Source organism: Eubalaena glacialis, chromosome 6 (assembly GCF_028564815.1).
Source record: "Eubalaena glacialis isolate mEubGla1 chromosome 6, mEubGla1.1.hap2.+ XY, whole genome shotgun sequence".
In the NCBI taxonomy this organism is placed as follows: Eukaryota; Metazoa; Chordata; class Mammalia; order Artiodactyla; family Balaenidae; genus Eubalaena; species Eubalaena glacialis.
The window spans coordinates 55,245,220-55,255,386 of NC_083721.1; the positions used below are offsets into that span (position 1 = coordinate 55,245,220).

The 10,167-nt window shown below is 39.3% G+C and overlaps 2 pseudogenes; both read left to right on the top strand.

Annotated features, from left to right (window-relative positions):
- Positions 1–7,721: 7,721 nt before the first annotated feature.
- On the top strand, positions 7,722–8,121 carry LOC133093286 (phosphatidylinositol N-acetylglucosaminyltransferase subunit P-like; annotated as a pseudogene).
- Positions 8,122–8,725: 604 nt separating this feature from the next.
- LOC133093758 (mitochondrial import inner membrane translocase subunit Tim17-A-like) lies at positions 8,726–9,352 on the top strand (annotated as a pseudogene).
- Positions 9,353–10,167: the final 815 nt, after the last annotated feature.

Sequence of the window (10,167 nt, forward strand, 5' to 3'; positions counted from 1 at the left end):
AGAATGATTAACATGGTAAATTTTGGGTTACCTATATTTTACCACAATAAAAAATATAATAATGTAGATCTAATGCCCCGAGAAACAGCATGCTCACTCAAAACAAGAGAAAGGTAAAGGCTGCCAACCCACTTAGCCTAGCTGCTCAGCCAAAAAAGATACCCATCCCTCCCCAGGTCAGACACCATTAGCTGGCTTGTCCAACTGAAGAAATGAAGAGGAAAAAATGTCAACCATCATCTATATCAAAATGATAATGGTAGCACAATGGCGCATGCCTCTCTGCTTTTCAACTGCCCTGGTCTGACACTAAAGGAAAAAAGGAGAAGTCACTTCATCAGTCAAAGCAATCCTTCACCTTGGTACTTCCACTTGATGACAAATTCCCTGGGGAAAGGGAAAGTAACTTGCCTATCTCGGTGCCCTTAAGTCCAGAGCCATGACAAATGCTCCATAGACACATTCACTGAGCTTTGAGGGACTAAAATTACTTAATATACTTCTATCAATTAAATTTTCCCACGTGGATACCATGCCCAGCACTATACTAGATGTAATACAAATACAGCAGTATAAGATATGGTCCCTGCTTTTTAAGATCATATAATCTACTTGAGGGAACAAGAATTGTACAATGATATAATAATGAACAATACAACACAGAATATAATTAGGTGCTAAATTGTGTAGTACAGATTATAAGTACTCTAGGAGGTCATAAAAATGTCTAACACCTTGTTGAAATGAATAATGGGTCAGGAAATCTTTACTCACTGCCCGCTTGTAGAAGCAAGCAGAGAAACCTATAAAATGAACTGAAGGATTATAAAAATATCCATCAGGGACTTTCCTGGTGGCACAGTCGTTAACAGTCCGCCTGCCAAGGCAGGGGACACGGGTTCAGTCCCTGGTCCAGGAAGATCCCACATGCCGCGGAGCCACTAAGCCCGTGCGCCAGAACTACTGAGCTTGCGCTCTAGAGCCCGCGAGCCACAGCTACTGAGCTCACGTGCCACAACTACTGAAGCCCGCGCGCCCTACAGCCCGTGCTCCGCAACAAGAGAAGCCACCGCAATAAGAAGCTCGCGCACCGCAACAAAGAGTAGCCGCTGCTCGCCGCAACTAGAGAAAGCGGCGCGCAGCAACAAAGACCCACCAACCCAACACAGCCAAAATAAATAAAAGAAAATATTAAATATATATATATCCATCATATTTAATTTTATGTGTAATACAACTCCTCTGCCAAACAGTCCCTTTCTTAATTTTTTTTCCAAATTTACTTTTTCTCTCAGCCTGTTTACAATTAGAAAATACTTCAAAGGAAAATAAATAAATGTGCCAACAACCATTTGAAAGAATGTGTAAATTACCACGAAACAGAGGTACTCAATAAAAAAATTAGTAAATTCAGCCTTTGTAAAAACTAAACCTTTCATTTCAAAGCTTGATTTGTTCGGACAAAGCCAAGAAGAAATAACTATACAGAGTTCCCTCCATCCCATATGAGGGCTAATGAGATCCAAGGACAATTGTATTCATTTAGCATCAGAATTCAGACCATCTGCTTTAAAAATGAGAATTTCACAACCCTCTACATGTCAGATCAAAACAGACTTTGTTTCTATAAAGACTCAAACTGTGAGTGTGTATACTCAAACTGTGAGTGTGTATATCTTTTTGTTCTGGCCAACTTCAAACATTAAAAGTTGTATGGCTATGTAGTTTAAGCAGAGCGTTGAAGAAGCAAAGCTTTAAATTCTATTTCCTAGACTGCCAGTGACCATAATCTCTCTACATCACTTTCTTCATCCCTTCTCCCTAAGTAGCAATCAAACATATTTTGCTCCATCAGAATTCAGTAAATATACAGCTACCTGCTATTTCTCAGTCAACGCTCAGTCCCACATAATATTGGCAAGAGTGCTTTGGGTAATATATCGCTGTATAAAAAACTCACTCACGATTTTGTGGATCAGGAATTAAGGAGGACTCAGCTGAGTGGTTCATCTCATCTACCTGGTCCAGCTGGTAGCTAAGGCCAGAAGATCAATATTCAAGATGGTTTCCTCACTTAAATGTCTTGCACCACTCTTGCTTTATTCTTTCTCTCTCTCCCTCTCAAGCTCCTTACTGGCCCATTCTTCTCTCCTCTCTCTCTCCTCTCTCTCTCTCTCTCCCCTCTCTCCTCTCTCTCTCCATTTGGTATGTCATCCTCCAGGAAGGGCAAGGACTAGGGTAAGGCAAGAAGAGGTGTCTTGGCCACAAAATTTAAGGAGGCACTAACTCCCAAGTGCTGCCCCAGTACTTACTGACCCCTGAGAATGAGTGCCTTCTTAAGAGTGAATCTCCCAGAGTGCAAAATTTAAGGAGGTGCTGTCACTCTCAGTATTGTGCAAGTACACCTGAGAGCGAGTGTCTCCTTAAATTTTGCACCCTAGAAAACCCACTTGCCTCACCCCAGCCCTGGCCCTACCTCTAGGGCCTCTCCATATGGCTTGGAAACACCAAATTGAGACACAACACAGCACGGTGGTCTCAGGGGAGTGACACCTCCTACATCATGGCTATCTTCCAAGAGGTAAGGGAGTTAAAGCTGCTGCGCCAAGAAAAGTCTTTGCATATAACTGGTGTGGTGTCACTTTCACCCTATTTTATTGGTCAAAGCAGTCACTGGCTCTGCCCAAGTTCATGGGTAGAGAAACAGACACCAACTATTGATGAAGGTGTAAGGAGGTCTCGTTGCAGAAGAGCAAGTGGTATGAGAGACACTGTTGGAGCCACCTTTGGAAAATACACTCTTCCCCATCTTCCTTTATAAACTTTCGTTCATGTTATTCCTGGAACATTGCAACATACACCTAATTAATATCCTAGCCTCTAAAGTTCATCTTCAGTTCAGTGTACTGAAGCATAATGCTTGCTGCCAGACCTTCCTATAATAAGTATCTTATCAGTACCCTTGCTTAAATTTTCCAGTGATTCCACTGGTTTATAAATAAAACCCTAACTATTCTACCTGTCATTTAAAGTGCTCCATGATTTAGTGCCGTCTCACCTGTTGTTGGTTAAATTGTGTTTCCCAGAAAGATATGTTCAAATCCAAACCCCCAGTACCTGTAAATATGACTTTATTTGGAAATAACATCTTTACATGTAATCAAGTTAAGATGAGGTTCTGCTGGATTAGGTTGGGCCCTAATGCAACGACTGGTGTCTTTGTAAGAAAAAGAAGAGAGAGATCTGGACAAAGAGACAAGAGGAGACACAGGAAAGAAAGCCATGTGAAAACATAGACAGACTGAAGTGATGCATCTACGTGCCAAGGAATGCCAAGGATTGCCAGGAGCCACCAAAGCTGGGAGGAAGCAAGGAAGGATTCTTCCATGAAGCCTTCAGAGGGAGCATGGCCTTGCCAACACTTTGATTTTGGACTTCCAATCTCCTAAGAGAGAACAAATTTCTGTTGTTTTAAGCCACAAAGTTTGTGGTAATTTGTCATGGCAGCCCTAAGAAACTAACACACTACCCATCTAATTCTAACCCACACTACTGCCAAACACTCTCCATTTATCTAAGCAGAGTTCTCTTCCCTGTTCCCATCTTCCAATTAATTACTGCATCTCTCTTTGTCCTTTCCTTCTACTAAAAGGAACAAAGCAAAGCAGTGCACACACCTACAAATCGTGGCTGAGTTATAACTGGCATCTTCTGGCACTCTGCTAGGCAGGGCTACTTGTCCCAAACACTGAGTCAGAGTACACCTGGTATAAAGAGAGTCCCACACATTTGTTAACTTAAATAAAAATGTTAAGAAGATATTAAGTTTTTTTAGTAAGTGCTTAGAGTTATAAGTAGAACAATTCTTTCCCTGTCATATTCTTTGTTCATCAAAAAGAAAAAAGAATGTTTAAGTGAGATAATAATTTATAGAAATGGATTGTGCAAAACTATAGAAGCCCTTCCTCTGCTAGTCAGTCACCTCTTAGCTGTCAGAAAATGTATGAATTACAGTGGCTTTAACCAACTGGACCAAAAATGACTTCCAAATTGTAATTCAATAACCCAGAACCCTAGCAAGGTAGCCTCATTATAGTTCCCATTTGGAATGTCGGATACAGCATATGAAGAGCTCCTCAAGAAATTAAGGAGGTCACTTATCCTTTTCCCAAAAATACTTTACATGGTAACTTGTGCAAAATAAATACAATACTTTTTAATACAGTACACAATGATCACGCAGAGAGATTTGAGGGACAGAATCTGGAATGCAGGAAGTGATCATACTACTGTATCCTGCAGTGGTCCGTATACATCTGGAGCCCTGAATACCCAGTGGCTACCACACCTTTAGAGGTAAGTAGATGACCTGGAAGGCACTAATGGGAACAAGAGGGAGAAGAGGCTTGAGAAACAGCAGAATTATACAGTGATGTTTAACTTGAAGAACAGAAGTTTCTGAAAAACCTTAATTACCTTAATAAGTAAGAAGGACCTTTCTATCACAGAATCAGACTTATTTTTTGTGCCCCAAAGAGTAAAGCTAACACCAATAAATGAAAGTTACAGGAAGACAAATTTTGAATTGTCATAAGAGAGATTCCTAAAAATCAAGTTAGTAATTGTGAATTGTCCCTGGAAATGTTCATGCAAAGACTTGCAACTACTTGACAATAGTATCTTAGTTATCTTTACAGCCCTAGTGCTATGCTACAGCATAGCATAGATACTCCCATGTAATAACTGACTAATACGTATTTGATAAATCAAGGGAAATTCAAACAGACCCTTCTAAACCTAGGATTCCAGTATTTTGGGATTCCAAAAGAAACTCAACTACGAGACACTATTTTCCTTTCAATGGGTCACATTATCATAATTTTCTTTATGCTGGATGCATACCCCTCAGGAAAATAAAGAAGGACCCCAAACATCTCAGGAATATCCAAGGTAATACCACATAGTAATAAGTGTAAAATGTGAAACACTTTAGTTCAAAGGTTCAAATACATATATTTACACATATACTTAATCCCTCTAAAATTCCCCTTATTCAAGGCAAAAGTGAGCTGCAACTTATCAAACCTTTACCACATACATTAAGCTCAGTGCTTTCATATTCATTCAAAAGCATTTCTTGAATGTTGACCATATGCCAGACATGTCTAACACTGTCAACCAATTTAGTGAGGTAGGGATTAATATCTTCACTTGAAGGCCAAAGGAGTTATGTAGCTTGTCCAAGTTCAGGCCACCACTAGCCCATACAGAGCATTTGTGCAAACAAAAAAAACAAGGTACCTCTTCCTCAAGACATTTTACTTCCATTTGTCAGAAAATGTATCATAATATACTAATTTTATTTGAACAAGAAACTTTACTGCCCTCTGCCATAAAATTGTCTCAATAAATATTCAAATTGATAAGTCTATGATATAAACAGTGTGCACCTTAGATCAGTTTCTTTGTACAGTGCACAATTTATTCAATGGTAAGTGACAATCCCATCAGTCCCACATGAGATCTAATAAATATAGCATCAGGGATTTTACTCCGAAGTACTACCATTAACTCCCACCCTAAATGGGAATCATCAAGAATTTCATGTGAATTACATAATCCTCTGGCTGCATATGATTGCTGTCTCCTTTCTGCACTGTTTCATACTCAAAGCACTTACAAAATGTATTTAGGTGGACATAAACCCACTGAAAACATAGAAAGCAAAAAATGCTAGATGAATGAGAAGGGTTCCTCAGAAAGCCCATCATCAGCATTTCCCAAATAAGAACTGCTTCTCTAAAGCCTGATTCTTACCTACCAGGCAAATTGAAAAATGTTATTAAGATTAATATAAAGTAATTGTTCTCATAAATGTCAAGCAAATACTCACTTGGAACCTGAAGACCTTAATTATAACAAAAATGATTTTAATCAGATTCCACTAAGAGGGAATCTTAGTGCTTCAGATCAAATTCAAAGTCAGGTCAAAGTGCTTCAGATCAATATTCAGTCTAATTCTGGAAGAAAGATATTTAGATAACAAGGGTTTTTACGAAGAGATTTTGCCTCTTCCTAGAGGAAGATATTCCAGAGTGTGAAACAGCCTTGACACCCAGTGAAAATAAAAATGTTTTCAGAAAGAACAATGTTATGTTTGTGTATGTGGTGCTTTAGATTCATCCAAACCTCCCTTGTTGGGTCTCTATTATGTTTCAAGTTTTGTGTCAGATGCTGAGAACACAGTGATGATCAAATCCAGACCATGCTCTGCTCTCATTCCAGCAGGCAAAATTAATGTAAAAAAGGAAAGTGTGATAACTGCCACAATAGAGATCTAGACAAAATGTAACAGACCCACTTGCTCTTGCCTTGATTTGTTCTCCGAACATGATTTCTTGGAATTTAGGTAAATAGAGCTCACAAAATTTTAAGTATGCTTTAAAATTAACGTAAAGACCAATCACTATCATCATATCTGGCACACAGTAAATACATAATAGATGTGGAATGAATAAATAAATGAACTTTCCAGCTTACAAATTAGAGTTGGGCCATAAGCAAACATCCCCATCAATTATAAAAGAATTGTTCATGAATACAAAATATTTTTAAAAAGCCAGAAGCTTAAGGCAATTTGAATTGAGAGAAGAGACCATTTAAAGTACAAACCTCATACTGACCAGCCTAAAACATACATAAAGTATTTCCTATATCTCTTAGGCTATTTAATGATATATTTTCAGCATCTCAGCAGCACATTTATTTTTATTTTCCAAGTCATGTGGGCTATTGTTTTTTTCCTAAATCCCAACCATATCTGTCAATATGGCTTTGGCAAGAGTGATCAATTATGAGGAGCTCTAATAATTTCCATTGTTTTCAGCCATCCAGACAGAGATCTGGGTTTCAAAGCAAAACAGAGACAGGGACAGAGACAGGCAGATTGCTTCCTGTACAGAGGGGATCTATATTCATGAATTCCAACTTTTTAGGTGGATAATTTGAGAAGGTTTGTACCTTCAACAGTTTTAACCACTCCACCCTATACTAACCAAGCCTCCCCAAAGACACTTCACTGAAATAGAAGCAAAACGCTATCTACCTTACTTTTTCTTCTAATTCTGTGCTTTCGGACTTCTTTTTATTCCTCTCACATTCTATTATAAATAACTCGAGGATGGAACACAGTCTGTGCTGTTCTCCCTCATCAGCACCTAGCCCAGCACCATATGCAATGAAGCACTTACAAAATGCCTTGTGACGATTGACTACACACGAAGCCACCGCACATATGAAACTCAGAAGCTGGCACTTTTTTTAAAACATGCTTTTAGGCAATGCCTGATGTGAAGAAGAGTCACAAAATACTAAAATTAAAAGAGGCCTTTACGCTATTTAAAATACAGTTCCTGTCAACTATTTGTCGAACCCTGTGAGCTTCTTCCATACTAATTTCCACACGACCACTTACCAGGAAACAGTTCCAAACTTTCTAGGTGGAGTCCATGGGACGTGAGACAGGAAGGAAAGAAGAACATAAACCTACTCTACAGCTCGCACCCTCCGGCCCGGTACAGAGGCGGTGCGCCTGCACCCCGGCAGGTGGTGCCCTAGCTACCTGGCCTTTCCCTCAATTTCTCCTCGTGCAGGGCACTCGGCACCCAGGAGGCCAAGCTGTCAGCAAGACGGGCCCCAGACTGTCTACAGCCACAGAAAAAATGGTGGACGAGTCACCCTTGCCATTTCCAGAAAGAGCGATCTATGGCTTTCTTTGCCGTTAAGCTCCCAATTTTGGTGCACACTATATCTCATGTGGCCTTTTATTCCTGAATCTTGGTTGAACGCCTTAGGCTTAACCTATTGGCCTCAAAAATATCAGGCAGTTGCATTGCCTGTCTACCTCATTATTACTATAGCAATCCGTTACATAGTCTTATTTGGAATAAACATGATGAGTACCTCCCCACTCAACTCCATTCATGTAATCACAGATAACGATGCTAAAAATCAACAGCAGAAGAAATACCAAGAGGCCATCTAGCATTAGAAGATATTTCTGTTAGTGAAGTAAACTAAATATTCCTTCTTACAACCAAAGAACTTCACACCAAAAATTGAATTGTATGTAGACCAACACCAAGCATTTATTATTTTTGACATAATAATATTGATCATAATTATTTTGACTATCTTTCTTATTAATATCCAGTATTGAAATGTAAAAAGAAAAAAAAGTAAGTTGAACGTCTCTTAGATTAAGTTCCATTAATATTGTAAATGTTCTCAAATATTAGACATTAATAGATAGAATACTGCATTATTATATAGATATAGATAACTTCATAGTACAACTACATATAGATACTATACATGAAAACTACATATATAGTATACTCTATAGTATAACACAGTATACTTGCAGAGAAGATCCACTTCTCAGTAACCCAATGAAATTCTGGAACCATTTATGTTGACAGTTTTCTTAGATATTGGCATTCAATACAATTTAAGTAGAACAATTAAACAGGAGCAGACAATTTGGGTTACACCATTAAGGCAGCAAAAAGCATGTTCCAATATACTATGAATTTTGTACAATGAAACACTGATAAGTTAGTTCTTGATTCAAAAAGAAAATAAGTTTCAGCTTCCTTTTGAAAAACAGGCATCATCATTGCTCGCTACCTATCTTCAGGTTTCTACCAAATCTTCAATAGGTTGCATGTACTCAGATCTGATAAGAATTGCACAGGCACAAATGTTGAAAATTCATATGTATTGGCAACTTACGATAATCATTAAAAAGAGATTCAGGAGCGGCGGAGTCAAGATGGAGGAGTACACGGCACGAGCCTTGCCCCTGGCGCAATGTGGACGACTGTGGTGGGGTCTTTACGATGGGAGCCATAGGTGGTGGGATCTTTCAAGCAAAGGTTTTCGCAATTCTTGGGTGGGAGTAAACCACAGACTACGAGGGAATCTGACAGCTATTAGAACCAGGGCTCTGCAGTTGGGAGGTAGCTTTGCAGTTTGGGGAGGTCTGTTTTCCATGATTGACTGCAGTATGGTTCAAGTCAGAGGGAAAGAAGACCCCTGGAACTGCATCATGAGTGGTGCCTTAACAGGAGCCATCCTGGCAGCAAGAAATGGACCAGTGGCCATGGCTGGGTCAGCCGCGATGGGTGGCATTCTGCTAGCTCTCATCAAAGGAGCTGGTATCTTGTTGACCAGATTTGCCTCTGCCCAGTTTCCCAACAGTCCTCCGTTTGCTGAAGACCCCTCCCAGCTGTCTTCATCCCAGTTACCATACTCACCTTTCAGGGACTGGGACTATCAACAATACCAATAGGACCTCTCTCCCAGGACCTCCTTAACAGAATGAGCTGCGGTTCAAGGAAGGATTTCAGAAGATCAAGTTCAGTCTGTTTTTAAAACTGTAGGTGGGACAACTATGGCCAAATAGGCTATGAAGAGACATTTAGCACCTTTTTCTATTTAAGGGAACGTGGGAGATCAATGGAACAGAATAGAAAGCCCAGAGATAAACCCACGCACATATGGTCACCTTATTTTTGATAAAGGAGGCAAGAATATACAATGGAGAAAAGACAGCCTCTTCAGTAAGTGGTGCTGGGAAAACTGGACAGCTACATGTAAAAGAATGAAATTAGAACACTCCCTAACACCATACACAAAAATAAACTCAAAATGGATTAAAGACCTAAATGTAAGGCCAGACACTATAAAACTCTTAGAAGAAAACATAGGCAGAACACTCTATGACATAAATCACAGCAAGATCCTTTTTGACCCACCTCCTAGAGAAATGGAAATAAAAACAAAAATAAACAAATGGGACCTAATGAAACTTAAAAGCTTTTGCTCAGCAAAGGAAAAGACAAAAACAAGATGAAAAGACAACCCTCAGAATGGGAGAAAATATTTGCAAACGAAGTAACTGACAAAGGATTAATCTCCAAAATTTACAAGCAGCTCATGCAGCTCAATATCGAAAAAACAAACAACCCAATCCAAAAATGCGCAGAAGACCTAAAGAGACATTTATCGAAAGAAGATATACAGATTGCCAACAAACACATGAAAGGATGCTCAACGTCACTAATCATTAGAGAAATGCAAATCAAAACTACAATGAGGTATCAC